We start from the raw sequence: 12,918 nt of genomic DNA on the forward strand, positions 1-12,918 counted from the left end.
AGTGTGCCCCGCACTGCTGGGGGGCGGGTGTGCAAGGGGACATGAGTGGGGGCCTGCTGGCAGGTGCCCCGCACTGCTGGGGGTGGGGGTGCAAGGGGACATGAGTGGGGGCCTGCTGGCAGGTGCCCCACACTGCTAGGGGGTGGGGGTGCAAAGAGACATGAGTGGGGGCCTGCTGGCAGGTGCCCCGCACTGCTGGGGGTGGCGGTGCAGGGGGACATGAGTGGGGACGTGCTGGCAGGTGCCCCGCACTGCTGGGGGGTGGGTGTGCAAGGGGACATGAGTGGGGGCCTGCTGGCAGGTGCCCCGCACTGGTGGGGGGTGGGTGTGCAACGGGACATGATTGGGGGCCTGCTGGCAGGTGCCCCGCACTGCTGGGGGGTAGGGGTGCAAGGTGACATGAGTGGGGGTCTGCTGGCAGGTGCCCCTCACTAGTGGGGGGTGGGGGTACAGGGGGACATGAGTGGGACATGAGTGGGGGCCTGCTGGCAGGTGCCCCACACTGCTGGGGGGTGGGGGTGCAAGGGGACATAAGTGGGGGCCTGCTGGCAGGTGCCCTGCACTGCTGGGGGGTGGGTGTGCAAAGGGACATGAGTGGGGGCCTGCTGGCAGGTGCCCCGCACTGCTGGGGGGTGGGGGTGCAGGGGGACATGAGTGGGGGCCTGCTGGCAGGTGCCCCGCACTGGTGGGGGATGGGGACGCAGGCGGGACATGAGTGGGGGCCTGCTTGCAGGTGCCCCGCACTGCTGGGGTGTGGGTGTGCAAGGGGACATGAGTGGGGGCCTGCTGGCAGGTGCTCCACACTGCTGGGGGGTGGGTGTGCAAGGGGACATGAGTGGGGGCCTGCTGGCAGGTGCCCCGCACTGGTGGGGGGTGGGGGTGCGGGGGAAATGAGTGGGACATGAGTGTGGGCCTGCTGGCAGGTGCCCCGCACTGCTGGGGTGGGTGTGCAAGGGGACATGAGTGGGGGCCTGCTGGCAGGTGTCCTGCACTGCTGGGGGGTGGGTGTGCAAGGGGACATGAGTGGGACATTAGTGGGGGCCTGCTGGCAGGTGCCCCGCACTGCTGGGGGGTGGGGGTGCAGGGGGACATGAGTGGGACATGAGTGGGGACCTGCTGGCAGGTACCCCGCACTGCTGGGGGGTGGGGGTGCAGGGGGACATGAGTGGGACATGAGTGGGGGCCTGCTGGCAGGTGCCCCGCACTGGTGGGGGGTGGGTGTGCAAGGGGACATGAGTGGGGGCCTGCTGGCAGGTGCCCCGCACTACAGGGGGGTGCGGGTGCAAGGGGACATGAGTGGGGGCCTGCTGGCAGGTGCCCCGCACTGCTGGGGGGTGGGTGTGCAAGGGGACATGAGTGGGGGCCTACTGGCAGGTGCCCCACACTGCTGGGGGTGGGGGTGCAGGGGGACATGAGGGACATGAGTGGGGGCCTGCTAGCAGGTGCCCCACACTGCTGGGGGGTGGGGGTGCAGGGGGACATGAGTAGTACATGAGTGGGGGCCTGCTGGATGGTGCCCCGCACTGCTGGGGGGTGGGGGTGCAGGGGGACATGAGTGGGGGCCTGCTGGCAGGTGCCCCGCACTGGTGGAGGTGGGGGTGCAGGGGGACATGAGTGGGACATGAGTGGGGGCCTGCTGGCAGGTGCCCCGCACTGGTGGGGGGTGGGTGTGCAAGGGGACATGAGTGGGGGCCTGCTGGCAGGTGCCCCGCACTGCTGGGGGGTGGGGGTGCAGGGGGACATGAGTGGGGGCCTGCTGGCTGTTGCCCCGCACTGGTGGGAGGTGGGAGTGCAGGGGGACATGAGTGGGACATGAGTGGGGGCCTGCTGGCAGTTGCCCCGCACTGGTGGGGGGTGTGGGTGCAGGGGGACATGAATGGGACATGAGTGGGGGCCTGCTGGCAGGTGCACCGCACTGCTGGGGGGTGGGGGTGCAGGGGGACATGAGTAGTACATGAGTGGGGGCCTGCTGGATGGTGCCCCGCACTGCTGGGGGGTGGGGGTGCAGGGGGACATGAGTGGGGGCCTGCTGGCAGGTGCCCCGCACTGGTGGAGGTGGGGGTGCAGGGGGACATGAGTGGGACATGAGTGGGGGCCTGCTGGCAGGTGCCCCGCACTGGTGGGGGGTGGGTGTGCAAGGGGACATGAGTGGGGGCCTGCTGGCAGGTGCCCCGCACTGCTGGGGGGTGGGGGTGCAGGGGGACATGAGTGGGGGCCTGCTGGCTGTTGCCCCGCACTGGTGGGAGGTGGGAGTGCAGGGGGACATGAGTGGGACATGAGTGGGGGCCTGCTGGCAGTTGCCCCGCACTGGTGGGGGGTGGGTGTGCAACGGGACATGATTGGGGGCCTGCTGGCAGGTGCCCCGCACTGCTGGGGGGTAGGGGTGCAAGGTGACATGAGTGGGGGTCTGCTGGCAGGTGCCCCTCACTAGTGGGGGGTGGGGGTACAGGGGGACATGAGTGGGACATGAGTGGGGGCCTGCTGGCAGGTGCCCCACACTGCTGGGGGGTGGGGGTGCAAGGGGACATAAGTGGGGGCCTGCTGGCAGGTGCCCTGCACTGCTGGGGGGTGGGTGTGCAAAGGGACATGAGTGGGGGCCTGCTGGCAGGTGCCCCGCACTGCTGGGGGGTGGGGGTGCAGGGGGACATGAGTGGGGGCCTGCTGGCAGGTGCCCCGCACTGGTGGGGGATGGGGACGCAGGCGGGACATGAGTGGGGGCCTGCTTGCAGGTGCCCCGCACTGCTGGGGTGTGGGTGTGCAAGGGGACATGAGTGGGGGCCTGCTGGCAGGTGCTCCACACTGCTGGGGGGTGGGTGTGCAAGGGGACATGAGTGGGGGCCTGCTGGCAGGTGCCCCGCACTGGTGGGGGGTGGGGGTGCGGGGGAAATGAGTGGGACATGAGTGTGGGCCTGCTGGCAGGTGCCCCGCACTGCTGGGGTGGGTGTGCAAGGGGACATGAGTGGGGGCCTGCTGGCAGGTGTCCTGCACTGCTGGGGGGTGGGTGTGCAAGGGGACATGAGTGGGACATTAGTGGGGGCCTGCTGGCAGGTGCCCCGCACTGCTGGGGGGTGGGGGTGCAGGGGGACATGAGTGGGACATGAGTGGGGACCTGCTGGCAGGTACCCCGCACTGCTGGGGGGTGGGGGTGCAGGGGGACATGAGTGGGACATGAGTGGGGGCCTGCTGGCAGGTGCCCCGCACTGGTGGGGGGTGGGTGTGCAAGGGGACATGAGTGGGGGCCTGCTGGCAGGTGCCCCGCACTACAGGGGGGTGCGGGTGCAAGGGGACATGAGTGGGGGCCTGCTGGCAGGTGCCCCGCACTGCTGGGGGGTGGGTGTGCAAGGGGACATGAGTGGGGGCCTACTGGCAGGTGCCCCACACTGCTGGGGGTGGGGGTGCAGGGGGACATGAGGGACATGAGTGGGGGCCTGCTAGCAGGTGCCCCACACTGCTGGGGGGTGGGGGTGCAGGGGGACATGAGTAGTACATGAGTGGGGGCCTGCTGGATGGTGCCCCGCACTGCTGGGGGGTGGGGGTGCAGGGGGACATGAGTGGGGGCCTGCTGGCAGGTGCCCCGCACTGGTGGAGGTGGGGGTGCAGGGGGACATGAGTGGGACATGAGTGGGGGCCTGCTGGCAGGTGCCCCGCACTGGTGGGGGGTGGGTGTGCAAGGGGACATGAGTGGGGGCCTGCTGGCAGGTGCCCCGCACTGCTGGGGGGTGGGGGTGCAGGGGGACATGAGTGGGGGCCTGCTGGCTGTTGCCCCGCACTGGTGGGAGGTGGGAGTGCAGGGGGACATGAGTGGGACATGAGTGGGGGCCTGCTGGCAGTTGCCCCGCACTGGTGGGGGGTGTGGGTGCAGGGGGACATGAATGGGACATGAGTGGGGGCCTGCTGGCAGGTGCACCGCACTGCTGGGGGGTGGGGGTGCAAGGGGACATGAGTGGGACATGAGTGTGGGCCTGCTGGCAGGTGTCCCGCACTGCTGGGGGGTGGGGGTGCAGGGCGTCATGCGTTGGTGATCAGTAGTAGTAGTGGTGCAAGCTGACATGGGGGCATGCCCATTGTGGATGGGCTGCCTGCGGAACATGAAGTCCCCTGTGGTGTGAGCTGCCTGCAGGGGCCATGGAGGGTGTAGAGGGAACACCTGGGAGGACCCACACTGCCAATTCACGTGTAGGACTCCCCTGCACCCCAGATATACACGTACCCCACTCGCACAGGGCCTGTCGCGTGTGATAATTCCCGCGCACCCCCGAAATACACGTTCACCGTTCGACCAAGGCCAATCGCATGTGAAACTTCCCGCGCATCCCAGATTTACACGTACCCAGCCCAATCGCATGTGAAACTTCACGTGGACCCCAGGAATACACGTACCCCACTCGCACAGGGCCTATCGCGTTTGAAACTTCCCGCGAACCCCTGGAATACACGTATCCCACTCCCCCAGGCACGATCGCGTGTGGAACTTCACGCGCACCCCTGAAATACACGTACTCTGCTCCCCCATGCCCGATCGCGTGTGAAATACACGCACAAGCTAATTTTTCACACAGTGGGTGTCGCTGTTTGTCGCGTACCCCTTTGCACGTCATTTGTCCTAGGGGGCCACAATATGGGACATTCACCAGAGCTGTTTATTCGTGCTTTTTGTTAGCGCACATTTTGGCGCACATTTTTTTCCAGCGCAGGGACGCTACTGCCTGCCTTCCTGTGGCGGACGGGTTTGGGTCAGTGCGCGTCTTTGCCCGTGCGCTGGTTTACCCTATTCGATTCCATGAATACATGTTGTAGGCGAGCGTGTGGGCGTTCCGTGCACTTGCCTCCTGTACTTCCCCCGTGACGCCCACATTTTCACGAGTTGTTCCCCATTCCGAGTGTTCCGCCCCGTGTTCCGCCTACTTTTGTTATGTGCGCCGCGCTATGTGCGCTTTCGCTGTGGCCTTGGCGCATGCCGTTAGATGACCTGTGCGCCGGCGTGCGCCGCACACTTTTTCAGCGCACATCCCTGATTTTACTCGCGCACGGACTTCCATGAATAGATGTGCGATGGTTTCCCTGCGATATTCGCACTTGCACTGCGATTTTCGCTCTTTCACTGCGAATCACACGTTTTCGCACGCTTGCACCGAAATCTTTGGCGCACATTGATTCCATGAATCGGCCTGTAAGTTATTTTCTTGAACGTACGGAAGCCTAGGCACAGGTACAAACCTAACATACCCGTACTATGCAAATTTGTTTAGAATATGTTGTTACCTCTCAGTCCAGAATGGTGACTATAATGATTATCATATGTTACATGCCCTATTTAATGGTTGGCAAAGAATCTCTAGAAAGGGACCCATACTGACAGTTACGGTCTCCACCAGACAAAACAGACTTATGGTCATCCCGAGACCATGAGCAGTTTCAATGGTAGGATGACTTCACAACTGGATTCAATCCCTTTCGAGGAAAGAAAATCGAAGTTCTTACCCCTATGAACATCCCTACTTTTATATGCAACACCATAGTAGCCAACCCCTCTTACACAATGAAGCAGGCTAAATGCCTCATATCTTCAATATGGAGATTCAGAAACACAAGACAGAGTTAAAATCATTTATCAAATGAGTCATCAATAGTTAATGTTACAGGATATTTGTACCGTGCACTATCACCACCAGAGGATCTGAAACAAAAAGGGGGGTAGGTTAGGCATGTCAATAGGATAAAGTTTGGAGGAGAGCAAGGGAGCTGTGAAGTGCTGCTGGCAGCTTTGGTTTGGTTAACACCGTTCACCGAGCATATTGGTCTGTTATTCGGTTCTGATTCCGTCATGTGCTGTTGTTTGGGGGTCTGTGTGGTGTGGTTGTTGTTGCGGTGTGGTGAAGTGTGTGCAGATTGCTGAGGCTTTAAGATGAGTGGTTGTGTTTGGTTAGAATGTGGGAGGTGTGGGAGGAGTGGAGATGGTTTTAGTAGTTTTTGGGTTTGGTTACTATCCTTGTTGTTAGGAGATGCATATTCCTATTGTGTCTCCTTTGTAATTTTCGAGATGGTTTCCTTTCGATGATTAATGTTTAGCGTGATAAGGCTCTCTCAATTCTTAGTCACTATGCTAAATTAGCTATCTTCATGTTTCCGTCTTTCTATTCGGTTAGCCCTTTATCCCTCTTTGTCTTTGCTGCAAACTAGGTTTACTGGTGAGGTACAGCCATACCCTACGTCCTTTCTTGAGTGGGCAAGATTGTTGGTGGTGTGGGGCATGTATGTTAAATTTCTGTCCTCATGGGTTTGTCGCTTGTGTTCTATTCCACCTGGCGCAGTGTCTCTCTAGTTCTTGTTGGAGTTTCCCTTAGTCGGTCCTGGGCGTTGTCTGTGTCATCATATATTCTGTCAATCTGTTCTTTGTGTTTCCTGTTTGATTGTTTTTGTTGTTTCAATTTGCTTCTGAGGTGTTGAAGAGCCAGGTTTTTTGAGATTTTCTAAATTTTAGGTGGTTATTGGTGTTTCTTATTCCTTTCGCAAGGTTTTTCCAGGTTTTTGTGGCTAGGTGGGAGAAAGAGGAGCCCCCTAGTTTTTTCTTGACGTAGGGTTTGGGTCCAGGTTAATTTCATTGCTTGATCTGAGAAGTCTTGTTCACTTGTAGATTGCTATTTTCTTTTGTAGGATTTCTGCTCCCTGTCTGCTGATTGCCCTGTGTTTTATGCACATTGATTTGAACGTGATACAATGTTTGATTGGGAGCCAATGTAGTATTTTTAGTGCTGAAGTGATGTGTTGCATGAGTTGTAATTTCTTCAGGAGGTATTCCGGCATCCAGAGGTAGAGGCTGTTTGCATAGTTGATTCTTGACAGGATGAGGGCGACGATTGTCAATGTTTTATGGAAGGAGAGGAAACGTAGGATTCTTGTTGTTGTGTGAAGGAGGAAGAAGCATTTCTTGATTATTTCATTTACTTGCGGTTCTAAGGTTAGGGCGTTGTCCATTAGGACTCACAGGTTTTTTACTACCTTAGATGGTGACGGTGTGGTTCCCATTTCCGTTGACAAGGGAATGTAGGTGTTGTTCTCTTGGTATTTGGATATAATCATGATTTCTGTCTTTCCTGGGTTGATTCTCAAGTTGTTTGTGCTCATCCAGTCAAAGACGTCTTTTAGACATTCTACTAGGGTTGAGTCATCGGCTTGAGTGTCTTCAATTTTGTAGATGATTTGAGTGTCGTCTGCATAGTTGTAGCATGTAATGATGTATTTTTTGAAGATCCTGTTTACTGCGTCTGGTAGATGTTGAAGTATACTGGTGATAGTGAGGATCCTTGTGGTACTCCACAGTCATTAACTTGTGGAGTATCCATACGGTTTCTGTTATGTCTGCTAGGAATGGTTTAATCCAGAGTAATCCCATGTCCGTTATACCTATATCTTCCAATCTTTTGATTAGGGTGCCATGGCTTACTGTGTCGAAGGCTGCAGAGAGGTTGAGCAGAATCAGAGCTGAGGTTGTGTTGGAGTCCGTGTTTGTTTTGAGGTCGGCCAAGATGGATAGTAGTGCCGATTCTGTTTGTCTTGTGGGTCGGAAGCTGACTTGTGCTAGGTCTAGCAAGTGGTGTTTTTGATCATGTTCTTGGGTTCATTTGTATACGTATGTATCTAGGAGTTTTTCCAGGTAGGGAATGTTTGAAATCGGTCTGTAGATGGAGAGGTCTTCCACATCGCCACTTGTGTTTTTTAAAAGTGGCTTAATATATGCTGATTTGAAGGATCGTGGTACAGTCCCTGTTGTGAGCAACAGATTTAAGAGGTTTCTGTAATATTCTGATGGCGTTCCTTGTGCGAGGATTGATTTGTAGATGTCAGGGGGGCAGGGATCCATCTGTGATCCTGCTTTCTTACTTTGTTTTACCTGCTTGACGAATGTCTCTACTGATATTACCGGGATGTTTCGGAGTTTGTGCTGTGGGGCTCTTCGTGACGTCCAGTTGATTGAGTGTTAGGGTTGGTTGGTCTGTTTTGTATGATTTGTCAGATGTCGATGATTTTGTTTTTGAAATGGTCTGCCAGGTTGTTGCATAGTTTCTGTGAGGGTATTAGAGTGTTGTCGCAACCTGGTGGGTTTCTCATTTCGTTTATGATGTTGAACATTTCTTTTTGTGTGTTGGTGGCATTGGTGATTCTGTCATCATAATGCCTTCTCTTTGCTTTGTGAATTTTCTTCTTATATGATTGGATTTGTTTCTCGAACTGTGTTTTCTTATCTTGGTGGTATTCTTTCCTCCATTCCAATTCCAGCTTCTTGTTGTTCTTTTTGATGGTGCTTAGTAGTGGGGTGAACCGGTTTGCCATTGCTCTTTTTCTAGATGGGGTAAATTAATTTTTCTGGGGAGATGTTTTCGATTGTATCAGCAATCCATTTGTAGAGTAGTGCCACTTTCCCGTCTAAGTCTGCCTTCTCCAGTTCTGCTGTTGAAGGTTTGGTCATCTCCAGTTGTTCTATTAGGATGCTTGCTTTAACGGTTTTACAGTTTCTTTTTGTGATGGTTGGGATCTTGAAGGGCTGGATGCTAGCTTGAGTTGGTAGTGTGATCACGAATGGAATGATGAGATGGTTATGCCAAAGTATTTGTATCGGTGGTGCCGTGGTGATATGTTTTTTCTTGGAGAGGATTGTGTCAAGGGTGTGTCCTACTGTGTGTGTTTTGACCAGCTGTTGTAGTTTCATGGTTGTTAGCTGCCCAATTAGTGAGTTTTGACAGTTGGCGTGTTTTTCTTTGAACCAAATGTTGAAGTCCCCCAGGATTATTAGATCTTCTTGTTCGATGGCTATGTTGGTGGTGGCTTCTATGAAGTTGTCGACAAAGGTTGCATCGTATGTCAGAGGTCTGTAAACCAGTATGAATTTAATGTTTGTTTTTGGATTCTTCAATATGTGTATGAGCTTGGATTCACAGTTCTTGATGTTGAGAGGTTTGTCTGTATTTATTTTCAGGTGTTCTTTGAATGCTATTGCGAGGCCTCCACCTTTTTTACTCTTCCTATTTAATTGAAGGCATTTGAATTTGGTGGGGATGCAGTTTTGGAGTGTGATTTTGTAGTTGTCATCGAGCCATGTTTCTGTGATGAATAAGATGTCAATGCTGTTGTCGCAGAGAAGATCGAAGATCTCTGTTGAGTGTTTCAACATGGATCTTGCATTAATTAGGTTGCAGTGGATTTTGAAGGTATGGTTTGGTTTGTGTTTTATTATCGGCGTTATCTTCTGACAGGTGTTAAGGTTTCCTTCCAAGTCGATCTCTGGTTGAGCTGTTGGTACAGTTATGTCAGTGTCATCGAAAAGCTCTTCTAGGTTCAGTCTTGGGTTTCTGTTTTCATGGCGCTCCTCTTCTAGATTGTGTCGCTGTTGAGTAGAAGGTCCTCTTGTTTTTTTGAGGTAAGGGGTTAGGGCGTTGATTATGTTCTTGCTATCTCTTGCTTGATTTGTACGTAGGTTCAGTTCTTGATTTTTACGTAGGTTCGGTTCTTTCCGGTGAGTGGTTATTTGCGTGTTATGGAGTTAGGTATAAGGATTTCTCTCTTCTCTCTGCATTGGTTCTGTTATCGTTCTTGTCTGTGGGAGTGTGTTCTGCATTTGTGAGCCTTTGGCGGTGTTCAGTTGGGTTTGTTCTTTCTGCTCTTTGTCTTTCCTTTGGTCCAAATCATTTTCACGGCATTGTGAGTTTCGTGTGTTTTGTTTGGTTGGTTTTTGTTCGGTTCTTTGTTGAAGAGTTGGTCTTTGTGTTTTGTTCTGTCTGTCTTGTGGTGTTGGGCTGGGAGTGGGGGGTTGTCCGATATAAGCTTGGGCTATGTATGTTGATGTGGTCTAGTCAGATGATATTGCTAGGGTAGACCAGTCATTGTCTCAGGTTTGGGCTGTCCGGTTGGGGACCTCTACTTGGGTTATATCGCTAGGGTATTTCAGTGGCTGATCTAATGTGGCTCTCCTTGAAAGAGATTTACAGCAGCAAACAAAACTCTATTGTGCCAAGCAGGGTATTGTCCACAGGACTATCTCAGAATGTCTGGGTCAGTGATCACAGTACCATCTAGGCGTGGTAGGGCTAGTACTTACAGCGCTGTCCCAATGTGGTACCCTATAGAAGTTATTTTAAAGGCCTTCTTGCCAATTCTCCAATGGTGTGACGTAGGCCAATATTCACAGAGCTATCCCAGCGTGGTCCACGTTAATAGTCAAGGTACTATCCTAGTGTGGGACAGGGTGATAATCACTGTGTTATCCTCGGGAGGCACAGGTTAGTAATCCCAGTACTGTTTTATTGTGTTGTTTCCTAGATGTGATTTAAACTAATCTCTACAAATCTGAATGCGTGGTGGGGAAGCCGTTAATTACAGTCTGTGGTATAACCCTAGGGTGTGTCTCAATCTAATAATCACAGTACTATCCTATAAGGCAGTGGCTAATGATCACAGTACTATTCTATTGTGGTGCTTTCTAGATGTGGTTCAAGCCAGTAAGTAGTCAGCTCCAAGGGTGCACTGCAGTCTAATAATCACAATGCTATCCTGGACTGCACAAGCTAATAATCCTGATACTAACCTGGAGGGCACAAGCTGATAATCACAATACTATTCCATTGTGGTGCTTTCTAGATAGATGTGATTCAGGTCAATATGTGGTAGTTCCTAAGCATGTGGTACTGTCTAATAATCACAGTACTATCCTAGAAGGCTGAAGCTAATAATCACAGTATTATGTTAGAAGGCACAACCTAACAATCACAGTAGTATCCTAGAGGGCACAATTTAATGATCACAGTACTATCTTAGAATTCAGAAGCTTCTAATCACAGTGTTAATATGCTGAGTAACAAGCCATTTGCATTTACCGACAAAAAATAAAATTCCAGCCAGAATCAGCTCCAGCATGAAGGGTAAAAAATGCTTAAACGCATCATTGAAAAATCATCCTGTAGTTATAGGAAAATGGCTAATTCCCTGGGGTAAATCAAACCAATTATTGAATCAACATTGGTCACACAGTATATTTTCTTATATACCGCACCCCCTTTGCTGGCAACAGACGATGAATGTTCCTTGAATTTCAGCATCAATTGTATTGTGAATATCATAAATAAGAGCAGTAATCCCTGTGCCCCGCGCCCAAATAGCCATTGCAATAGGTGTTTTAAGTACAGTCCTGTTACACTGTGTGCTTTTTAAATGTACTTTTTGGAACAAGCTTAAAACAAAAACACCCCCTGTTACATGGAAAGAAGAAAGGAAGAAAGGAAGAAAAATCGACTTCTTGAATTACAGGCCTGTTACATAATAAAACACTGATTCTAAAGTCTTTGGGCCTCATTACACGGATGGCGGAGAACCATGGCGCTAAATGCCGGTAAAATACCGGCACCGCCTTGGCGGAAAGGGGAATTACCGCCCCATTCCAAGGTTGGCGGGGCGGTAATTCCCCCTTCCACCATTGCCTTTCCCCATTCCCATTTTTGCCCCATAGGGCTCAATGGGAATGGGGAAGGCGCTAATTACGGTACCGCAAATTGCGGTACAGTAATTAGCTCCCTGGGTCCCTTTGAGGGTTGGTTTTTAACGCCTGCAAAAAGCAGGCGTTAAATCCCCCAACCCGCAAAGGGACCTCGTAGTAAGGCGGTAAGGATTTACTGGTACCGGTATTTTACCGGTACCGGTAAATCCTTACCGCCATCCGTGTAACGAGGCCCTTTGTGTCTCTTTTGCTAAAAGAACTGAGTCAGTGGGCCAATTCTAGGGGCATACTTCAAAACAATCAAATAGGGTTTGCAGAGGGGCCTCTACTAATCTCTCTGGACTGATCTTGGATAATATTCAAAGATTCACATGGCTGAAAGGTTTCCTAACGTCTTTGCGGCAAGTATAGAACTATCAGTATCTTTCAATGAAGAAATAGAAATGTATTGTGGTCCGAACTGAAACCACCTTTCACCTCTTAAATGTATTAATTTACTTACATTCAGATACAATCCTAAAAATGAGACTGAATCTTCTAGAACACGTCACAAATGAAATAGCTACTCAGAGAGGATTAGGCCAAGGATGTATCCTGGCCACTTCCCTTTTTATTTTATATTTGTCTGACATGCAATCTGTTTTAAATAAGGCCAATTTTATTTCACCTAAAATCTATTGTACCAAACTAGCATGGCTGTCCTGTGCTGATAATATTATTATTCTACTAGAGTGTACCCAGATTGTGGCCTGCAGAGATTAACTTTGAAAGATATACTGTTTCAAATGACCCCGTTATAAATGCCAAGAAAACTAAGGTCCTTCATTTCACTTCGGGAAGGTAATTCATTAGACACAATTTGTGGTTGTTGGGCCAAACATTGTTGATGGTGAATGACTTAAAATATCTTGGATTCGTTATGTCGGCACAATATAACTAAAAGGCTCTAAAGAGTCAATTGATAAATAAAGCATCACATTTTTTGTTGGAAATGAAACACTTCCATAACAGATTTGGATAATTCCTTAGGCTACCGGCTATAGAATGTTATGAAGGGGATTCACCATTTGCTGTTTGATCTTGATTTAACACTTTTAGAAGGTGTTGTACCCAAATGAACACTGAAGTCCGCGATTCCTTATGAATTGGGTATCACCTCACTGAACTTCATACTTTTATGGAAACGTATTCTTCTTTGCAACAAATGCATGGATCCCCCTATTCATTGTATGGGGATTTTTGTTATAATATTACTGGAGTAAGTAATCTTTATGTGACCAAGAATTAATTCATATAAGAGGGCTGCCCTTGATAAGGTTATGGAAAACCTGACCCTACAGAAAAAAAGGTTTTGACAACAGGATTTGTGTGAGACCTGCCAAGACATCAAAAAATACAAGCGCTTTTCAGAGATGGCAGATGCACATTAAAAG

The sequence above is a fragment of the Ambystoma mexicanum genome, chromosome 6p (assembly GCF_040938575.1).
Source record: "Ambystoma mexicanum isolate Mex_15411 chromosome 6p, UKY_AmexF1_1, whole genome shotgun sequence".
In the NCBI taxonomy this organism is placed as follows: Eukaryota; Metazoa; Chordata; class Amphibia; order Caudata; family Ambystomatidae; genus Ambystoma; species Ambystoma mexicanum.